The sequence below is a fragment of the Argiope bruennichi genome, chromosome 6, assembly GCF_947563725.1.
Source record: "Argiope bruennichi chromosome 6, qqArgBrue1.1, whole genome shotgun sequence".
In the NCBI taxonomy this organism is placed as follows: Eukaryota; Metazoa; Arthropoda; class Arachnida; order Araneae; family Araneidae; genus Argiope; species Argiope bruennichi.
This window is the reverse complement of record NC_079156.1, coordinates 117,140,128-117,150,745: the sequence shown is the minus strand read 5'-3', so window position 1 is coordinate 117,150,745 and position 10,618 is coordinate 117,140,128. Positions and strand designations below refer to the sequence as shown.

At 28.8% G+C, this 10,618-nt stretch overlaps 1 protein-coding gene across 1 annotated transcript in view; it reads right to left on the bottom strand.

Annotated features, from left to right (window-relative positions):
- Window positions 1-2,036: 2,036 nt before the first annotated feature.
- LOC129972348 (FMRFamide receptor-like) overlaps window positions 2,037-10,618 on the bottom strand; it is a 359,306-nt gene continuing 350,724 nt past the window's right edge. The window contains exon 7 of the transcript XR_008784852.1: window positions 2,037-2,166. The gene's annotated coding sequence lies outside the window, so the exon portion shown is untranslated. The remainder of the gene's footprint in view (window positions 2,167-10,618) is intronic.

Here is a 10,618-nt window from a genome sequence, read left to right as displayed (position 1 = left end):
GGTACGTCAAAATATTTAATTCATAATAAAAGGATAAAATTAGCAATTTGTTTTTAGAAACGGAGGTTAAGAATATTTTTAAAGAATATAATACAGAGTTCCGAAAGACATTTTGATATGCTTGAAATTTATTTTCTCTTGATTAAAATGTTCCCAGTTAAAAATATATTCTCCTCTTCGGAATAAAATTATTAATAAAAGTTAAATGTCGAAAATTGATAAATAAATAAATATTCTGGGTCTGAAAACGTACAATAACAATATTAGGATGTTAAATATTAATAATAAATTCATTAGTACTTCTTATTTTAAATGGTGTTACTTTTTAAGTCAATTAAAATTTGTTTAACTTTTTTAAAAAGAATTAAAAGTCAATAAAAATGTCTTTTATCTGCAGCATTCTTTATTACAACGTCTGTGAAGTGATCACAATTTTATGAAGTAGAATCATAGTAAATGAAAAAAAAAGAATACTAATGATAATTCTTATTTCTTTTTCTTCTCTTTTGTCAATATTTTTGCCAATTGTTAAGTTTTACAAACAGAAAAGTATTAATTTCAAAATTATAAATTTTCTGAAAATCTGACTCGTTCATATTGCCAAACTGTAATCTTCAGACCTGAGGTCAAAAAAATAGCCCATTTGTGATCCTTTCTACTCGAGGATTCGACACGTGTCGTGAGTGTTATTTATGTTATTGAAAGTCTAATAATTTGTCCATGAACAAATATATTAATTTTGATGTGATACGAAGATATAGAGTGATGTATCAGATATTTTTTTTCTTTAATAACTGAATAGAAACTCCATTCAAAGATTTCATGCAGTTTCTAAATAAGGCGCCATTCAAAATATATATATATATATATATATATATATATATATATATATATATAACACAAAAGTAATTTAGGTAGTTTTCAACTTTCTCTTTGTTTTTCTATCTTCAGATAGATTTCAATACAGTTTAAGAGACACACGTGTTTCAAATGCACTTGTAACGCAGATAATTGCAATTGACCTGCCCTAATACAACATTATAATACAATTGAAACATTCATTATATAAAAAAATCATGTAATTCAATGTTTAATGAATATATTTAAATTGTATGCAGCAGTTTAGGAGTGTTTCTAACTTTGATGACAGTTTAAAGTCTTGCTTCAAGAGAATTGAATATAAAGCGAGTTTAAATGTTTATTACAGAATAAATGATGCTTGAAAAATAAAGTTTGTATTAGAAACATCACCTTATAAAAATTTTATTTCTTTAAATATTTTATTTTTTAGATTATGATATCTGAATATTGGTTTGATACATCTGTACACAAATATTATATTTAGCTCATTTATTACCAACACTAAGGAATATGTATTAAATATAAGGAATTATTTTCCTCTGTTTCCGTTGAACTCTTCGTATTCGGAAAAGTATTTCATGACATAATTATTCACTAAATACAAAAACGTGTTTATTGGACAGAAATATATATACAGTGGTGGCCAAAAGTGTGGACATTTTTTGAAAGTTTCATGTTTTTCAACTTTGTGTGCTTGTAGAATATATTAATTTTCACTTAAATACAAATGTTTATATATAAAATGGAAGGTAACTTAATGTAGAATTTAATAACAAAAACAGTATTACAATATCTGTATTACAAAAAAAAGTTACGCTCATTTTAGTAAGATCTATCTTAGATTTGCATTTTTTTAAAGTGATACTTACACAACCAATACTTATTAGGATAACCCTTATTTTTTAAGACAGCTTCGCAGCGTCTTTTCATCGAGTGAACGAGTGTTTGGAGTTCATCTTTCGTAATCACATGGTGTCAAGAATCAATTATAGATTCAATAAGTTGTCTTTTATTGGAGGGACGTTTTTTTTCGTACAAGAATTTTCAAACGTTGAGGCAAATTTTCAATTGGATTGATATTAGGACTGTTTACTGGCCATGGTAATACATCTATGCCTTTATTTTGAAACCATGCTTTGCATACTTTTGCTGTGTGGCATGGAGCTGAATTCTGCTGAAAAATAAATGGTGATTTGTTGGGGAAGAAATCCCTGATGGAAAGTATCAATTTTGGTTCCAGGACAGTTTCGATGTATTTTTTGGCACTCAGGATGCCATCAATCACTTGAATTCGGCCCACACTATCTGCAATTAAATATAACATATATATATATATATATATATATATATATATATATATATATATATATATATATATATATATATATATATATATATATATATATATATATATATATATATATATATATATATATATATATATATATATATATATATATATATATATATATATATATGTTATATTTAATTGAAAAAAATGTATATAATTGCTTTAAGTTCAATTTCTCTCCAATTTAATCTACTTTTTCTCTCACTGTACACATTTTTAAAAATCAAATTTAAAAAATAAATAAATAACGTCAAAAATATACTTTATCGTGAATGGTACCTGAGAGGAGATATCAGAATGCAAAGGTTTAATAGAAACTCCTTCATTAACAATCAAAGATAATGGACTAGGGATGTCGTTCATATAATGCAAAGCTCTCTTCCTGTTTCAGTTGAAATCATATTCAGCTTTGTGAACGTGGAATGTATTAGGAAGGAATCCTTTCTCATTTAGAATCAAATATACGTTCGGGATCCTATCTTTTGAACGATTTATGAAACGGATTCCTTTTGCTTGCTTCTCTGTGAGTACAGTGAATGCATTTTATCAGCACCAGAATGCTACTGATCGGATATAATATTTGAACATAAATTACTATTTGCCATCATACTCTGAAACATTTTTGGCAGCAAGTTCATTTCATTGTCCTATATTTGACAAAGAGAAAATAAATATAAAATTGAATTTGATCCAATACCGTAGCATCTCTTTACAATGTACAAGCAAATAAAATATTTAGGGAATCTGAGTAATGATGTATGTCTTTAAAAATATTAAGAAAAAAAATATGCATAATATTAAATAATTAAAAAAAGAAATTATGGAAATGAAACCTTTTAATTTAAATCAGGCAAAATTTAATATAAAGTAAAGTTTTTACAACAGCTTCCATATAATTAAATATGCAATTGCATTCACAATACTTTTCATGTGATTTTATATGCTATGAACAAACACCGATTGACCAAAATAGTTGATAATATATAGATAGATATATATAATCATTGAGTTTTTTGAGTTTCCATCATTTTTTGAGTTTCCATCTAATCTATTCAATCAGATAAGATTTGTTCAAAAGCGTTTATCGAGACAAAAATATTGTCTTAAATTTAATTTTTTTAAACTGAATTTTGAAATTACAAATCCTTAGAGTGTTAATCATTTAGTCATTCTTGATTATCCCACACACTTTCTCTGTCTACTCTGTAAAAAAGTTTGAAATATCTGTCATTGAGAAGGATATGGCATGCATTTTTTTAAAATCCAATTCAGTAGATTTTTAACATGCAGAAATGATAAAACAGTATCTTTTGTTCAATTTTGCCTCTTTGTAAAATACCTCCGGGGGGCACCTCGGAATGAGGATGACATGCTTCCGGTATGGTGGTTGGATCTCGCCACCCTGGAGGTACAAACAAAGGTGGAGGATTTCGCTACTCCCATCGATGATGGGACTTACTTCCTTCAGGAAGGGCTGTACAGTGGCCAGTGATGGTCCTTAGGACGGCGGTCTGGTCATTCATTATTTTTATCCGTGTGCCTTCGGGCGGGTCGAAGAGTCAATGACATGACTTGCCTCTTTATATATATAAAAAAAAGCTTTTATCCAATCTATCATCTCGCAGTAGATAGAATGTTACTTGCAGATTCCCTAGCCAAACAGGCCATTTCTGCAGGTACGTCCGTTCAATACCCAGCTCCTAGAAGCCACCTGAAAAGTATTGTAAATGAATTGAGCCTACAGCGATGGCAAGAAGAATGGGATAATGGTTCAACTGGCAGAAACATCCATCAAATCATCTCGAAAGTGTCCTTTAACCCATCATCTTGGAATAGGCCTGACATTATCTTTGCAACTGGCCATGGCCCTTTCCCTTCATATTTCAAGAGATTCCATATTAAAGGATCTGATCAATGTGGCTGCGGCGAAGTAGGCGATCCCCTTCATTATGCCACTAGTTGCCCTCTCACCACATCTTTTCATCTCAAAAAACCCATCCACGACCTAGAAAATATCTGGTGGACCAACTTTATGAGAAACAAGATGTCCAAGGTTAAAATTAGAAATCTTGTGCGGTTCCTACAAGAGAACGAGGAATTGATTTCTCCAGACCCAATCCCAGTATAAATTTTCGTTTCATTTCTCAACCAAGCTCTTCTCCAGAATATATTACCTTCAATAGATTTCATCTACTCATACTCCCCACCGAACACCTCCCTCATCATTATAATATTGTATATAGTTACTTTTTATGTGTATTGATGATATTTTATGTCTTTTTATGTGTATATTGATATCTTATGTCTTTTTTTGTGTATATTGATATTTTATGTCTTTTTTTGTGTATATTTTGTCTTTTTATGTGTATTTCTTTTATCTTAATAAATACTCCCACGTATATCCTTTCAACCGACAGGGAATCCTAGAGATTCCAAGTTCGGGGATATTCTGTGGCGAAAGAAACGTAAGAAGTAGAATGTTACTACAAAATTTTACTAAGGGAATTTCAAAACTTCAATTTCCAGTACAATGCTTATAAACCTTTCCTGTCCTTCAATATTATAGTCAATAAAATATTCACTGAGTAAGATAAATGTATTTCATTCAATCAGGGGATCCATGATTACTTTAATATCGTATGGATAGCATCTCGTTGCTTAAACAAACTTCAAATTATATTTAGGACTAAATTTCATTGACTGTTATCTCTTAATGCCGAACCAGACAGAAATATATGTCATTACAATATTAAGTTCAGTTATCTTGGTTCGGTTATAGATATTGTTTTTGTCAATGAGGAAACATAAGACACAACAGTCATTTCAACATATCAGTCATCAAATTGATTCTAAAGAATACATTGTCCATTCTCAATTACTTATTAGACGGTTTCTCTGATTTTTATCAATATCATATTTATTTGTGCTTATTGAAATTAATTTAATTGCATCGACATTTATAATAAGTACTTTTTTCATATTTAAGCGGATTTTTGACACACTACCCCAAAAATAACCAAGTCCAAGTCCCAAAATAAGTCCAAGATTTTTCAATACAAGTGTTCACATAAATGTCTGAATGATTTTTTGCTGAAACAGGTAAATGAATATTCCAATGTGTACCAAAATTTAATCTTTCATTTAAGGTTAATAGAAGTTTTCTTTTCAGTATTTGTTGGCGTACCATTTCAAACAATCGACCCCTGTTCAATATTTCAGCATCATTATCTTAAACCACACATGATTTATTTGCTTTTTACAAGTTTGACTCATCTTTGTCGTATGGCAGTTATATCTATCCTCGGCCTCGTTTCTCCTTTATTTTAGGTCCTATTTTTATCCTATATATCTATCTTTATCCTATAGATCCCAGCTATCTTTATTTTTTAGCAAAAGACTGCGTTACCATTTCTACTATAAAATTATATTTTCTTTTTTACTAGGAGTCGTTTCATAAATCTTGTGTTATAGAGTGTCATTTAATGAAGTACAAAGGCCACCAGGTCAGTCATTATCTATTTTTAAAATTTGACACTTTTATTATAAGTTTTCCTAAAATTTTCTAAATACTTGCTTTAAAATTTTTCAGACATTAAAAGAAAAATATATTTTAAAATTTATACATATTTTTCTTGTTACTGCTTTTCAATGTAAATTATATATAAAATATTTTCGACTATAAGCCTATTTTGTAAATTTTCGTCCAAATAACATTAATTTTTCGTTTATTTTTTTTATTATTAGATAACAACTTTTTAATTTTTTCCGATCAAATTATAATTACAATTTATTTTATGCTTCTAAAAATATCAATTCACAAATATTGAATAATTTAATCAAATGAAAAGAAATATATATATATAAAAAATAAAACAACGCAAATCGGACCAATGAAACGCAGAATATTAAATTAATTTTGAATTTTTCTTCCTATGATCATGTATGTGCATGCAATTTTCGCAATTCCTTTTAATATAAAAGTTTGAATTAGTTTAAAGCATAAAATGAATATAATAACGCTAATACTCACATTAAATATTTATTATCCGGAAAGAATAATTTTCGCCTTGTTCTTAAAGCAGCATAAAATAATAAAAATAGAAGCCAAATCAAACATAAGGTATCAAAATTTCTTGATAAGAACAATCCTTTTTTTATTTTTCATTTAGAAACATGTTCTAAGAAACCATATCCATTATATTACAGAAATTTATTTTTTTTAAAAATATGTTATTGCTTATATAGGCATGGTATAATTGTTGAACATTGTAACTCTATACTTTTTGTTATAAATTTATGAATTAGATCCAATGATGTTATTCATTAAAGTGACAATATAAGCGATGTTATTATGAACTTCATAATCTTTCTCTAGTTAATAATGCTCTAAGAGCACATTACTGTCAAATTTTCCATAATATTAAATTGCTTTCAATGTGCTATGAACCTAACTCTCACGGAATAAACGATATGAAATATAATTAATTCTGTTTGTTAACTTGAGGTTTGATTTATTAGTTAATAACTATATACTGCAATAATTTCCACTGGAATTGTTTAATAATAAATATCTTCAATGGAATGCTTGACCTTACGCTTTTAAATGATGGATTTTAGTGTTTAATAAATATGGAATATCACATCAATCTGAAATAAATTGCAGCATTGCAATTTTAAACGCTTGCTTAATATATTACAGATTCAAATCTTGGGAAATAGTCATGATATTTATTAAATTATATGAACTAAATCAGACGACAATATTTTTCATCAGAAGACCAGATTTTAGAGCTTTTGGTTCCGTATTAGCGAATAGCTTTTATTATATTATAATAACTCACAGAAATAAACAAAATAATAAAATAAACTTTCTAAATTTGTATCTTACTATTAGTGGCATCAGTTAAATCCTATTGAAAGTTACACTAAAAACTGAATTTCATGATGAATCGTAGGAATTTTTGTTGAATTATTCTTTGAAATATTACTTAAATTATGAAAAAATATTTTGAAGTGTAGTGCTTGGTTCAGGGAAAAATGCGTTTCTTTTAATTGCATTTAATCGTTACAACTTTAATTTAAATTTACTATTTTACGAGAGCTGAGAGAAAATTAGAGAGATACATAGTACAATGAAGATAATGGATAAAGGCCTTCATAATGGTCTTAGTGAATTATACGACTAACAAAATTCGAGGCTTAAAAATACTTTGCTAAAGAAGCTATTAAGAGACAGAATTATAAAATATTTACCTAAAATTCTAACAAGCATTAATACTGGTGAACCAGAAAGTTGACAAAGGCGGATAGTGCTTAATATAAGAGGTATAGTTATATACGTAGCGAAGAATTGAATATCAGCTCAATTCTACTAATAGACTAAACTCTACCTATTCATTTTCAATTTGATATAACATCTATTAGTGAATTTCACAGTAAAAAAATATGTCTCCTTATAGAAATGCATATATGAATATTTCTACAGAGTATTTAGCATTCAATTTTGAATCTTTGCAACGTATCTAGGGGAAGCATAAAATAAAGGCACATTTTCAGAATTATTTTAGGGTTGTATCATTTTTAGGGTTGAACATTCCTCCTACTTAAAGCTTTCGAGAACTTTGTGGCTGTAGAAGTTTTAGCGCATCGCAAAATGTTTTTGAGTTCTGTTTTATATCCGCTTGTAAGGAGTTCCGTAATTGAAATATAGGACACACTGAAATGTCGGCTTCACAGAAGTATAATTTTTATTTAAATCTTTTAAGAAAGAAAAAAAGGGCTCATAACTAAATGATAAAAATAGGATATAATGCGAATAATTTAAAGTAATGAAATTCTTTCCCTTAGTTGAATCCCTAGTCTGTCCCGGTCACTCTTAAGATAGATAGGAAAAAATTTTGTCGATTAATGGAAAATGTTTCTATTAAATTAAATAATGTTGTTGTTGTCGTATCTATGCATACAGTGCTAGTGCAAAAGATTAGAGTCTTCCAAAAGCCTTGGTGACAAGTTCTTGAGCCCGATGGCTATGGAGGATTTCGATTGGGGGTGCTCCAAGTTGAAAGAGGGAACCGATAATGGCCCGGCAGTCAAAAACCTGATCTGGAATTCTGGAGTTAGTTGCCAATGAGGACAGTACTTGCAGATGGGATAGGATTTTATATTGGTTCGTGAGATTTTCATGCCTTTGAAATGTCCAGTACGTAGCCTAGATATTGTAGAGGAAAGGTTTCTTGGGCAGTTTAGATCGGGGATTGTTGCCTTGCTAAGATGCTGGTTGTAGATCCTTCGCCTGGCGGCAGCATTCGTATATGAACAGGTGACTACTCTAGTTGGTCTTAGTCTCGTGCTTCCTTTGAAAGGGCATCTGCACATTCGTTCCCCTCAATTCCAACATGAGCTGCGATCCACTGGAGAGTGCAAGGTATATTTAGTGAATGGAGAAGGGTATTAATTTCTTGCGTTATTGTTGTTTGACCGTTATGCATGGCTTCGTCTGCTGATTTTGAGTCTGCGGACCAACAGGCAGAAGTCCAACCTTTCCGGAGGCAATGGCACCCCTCTTCTATGAATAGTGCAATAAATATTAACTAATATCTATTTATTATACCATTTTATTGGGTTGGCAAAAGTAAACTTATAGTAAAAAAAAATAACCATATGAAAGTGGACATAATAAATGCAATTTAAATAAACATTGCAGGACGTTTTATTTTGTTTAGGCTTAAGCCATTTCAGGTGCAGTTTTAAAAATAACATTTCAAACGATGTCTCCTAGTCTCCTTCGTTTGCTAACACTAGTCATCAAATCTTTAGTTAAATGTACGCAATCCAATTTTAGTTATTGGTATCATCTTAAAAAATTGAAATTCAACTAATTTTTAAATTTTTAGTACAGACCTCAAATCTCTTTTATTTATTTGCTTTTGAGTAATCATATTCCCATAATATGAGAGGCGTAATTCCAAGAAATAAAGGTGGGAATCCAAAATTTAAAAATTGGTAGAAATCCAAATTTTTAATTGTTAAAATATTTTTTTCTTTACATTTCTTTGCACTCAGAATGGTTGAAAGTATGAATAAAGTTCTGTTAAACTTATTTTATTATTATTATTCTATGTATTGAAACCATGTTACAACTGCAAAAAAAATTTCTTCGCCTATGAATTGCTTAATTTCTACAAAATGTTATTGTAAATTTATTACAGTAGAGAATAATTATTATTGTTCTCTCATGTGACGATGATTATGGATTGTTTCAAATCTATAACTGAAAATTATTCTACCATATTTGTCTTTTAGAAATGATTTGCCATAACTGTTTTTTCTTCATGTCTACCAATTATTCTAACATGATTTTTTTCTCTCAGGGTAAAACCTTAGGCACGTATCTCAGGTAAATACAAGTATAAATCAATATAATACAATCAATTAAAATAACGCATGAATAGAAGAACATGTGTATTGATTCAATTTAATTCAAATATGCAGCATAAAAATAAATGTGCTAATAATTTATGTGGTCAAACAAGTTAGTCCCTCGAGTGAGGTAATACATTGGCAAAAATATCATATTTTACCTGACATGATAATCTGATTCATGATGGATAAATGCATAAGAATAAACAAAAAATTGTTTAATCTGCATGTCAATGGTATTTGTAATGATTGATAAATTTTAAATTATTTTATTATCAAAATTCTAGAATAAATAAGTAATTCCTTTAAGAACAGATGCAAAATACAATAACCAAAATAAGATTTAAGTTGAAATAATTTGATTTAGAGTAAAACTCGTATTGAAATAATGCCATCACGAATTAATCTCAGTGAATTGAAAATTTAGGAAAACAAAGCCTTGCAAAACTGCAGAATTTTATATAGAACTGTAGAATATCGAAGAATCAAGAATCGCCAGAATATCAAAGCACAACCAAGGTTCGATGTTATACTAATGCATATACATTCTTTGTTTGTGTAAAAAATGATTAAGTTCATCAACAATATATATTCTAAAAATTTATTAGATAAAGTAGCATAGGAAATGGTCGCATTAATTTATGTCCACTATTGGTAAAAAATCCAAAATTATGACAAAAACTTCCTTAATAGTATAATTTAGATTTGTAGGATGATTTTGTATTTAAAAAATATTTTTATTCATCTTCTTGATTGATTCCCAATTCATATATGACTAGAAACAGCAAAATATACGAAAATGAAACTGCATTGGAGGGGAAAGACATATAGACGGATAGGGTATAAAATAATGTAAAACTTTGAAATTTCATATATAACAGCATTATTATCACTCAGGTAAAACAATCATGGTGTTTTCAAAATTTCCAAAATTATTATGAATTGACTAAAAATGAATTAATTTATTGGACCTGATTTATTCTCGGT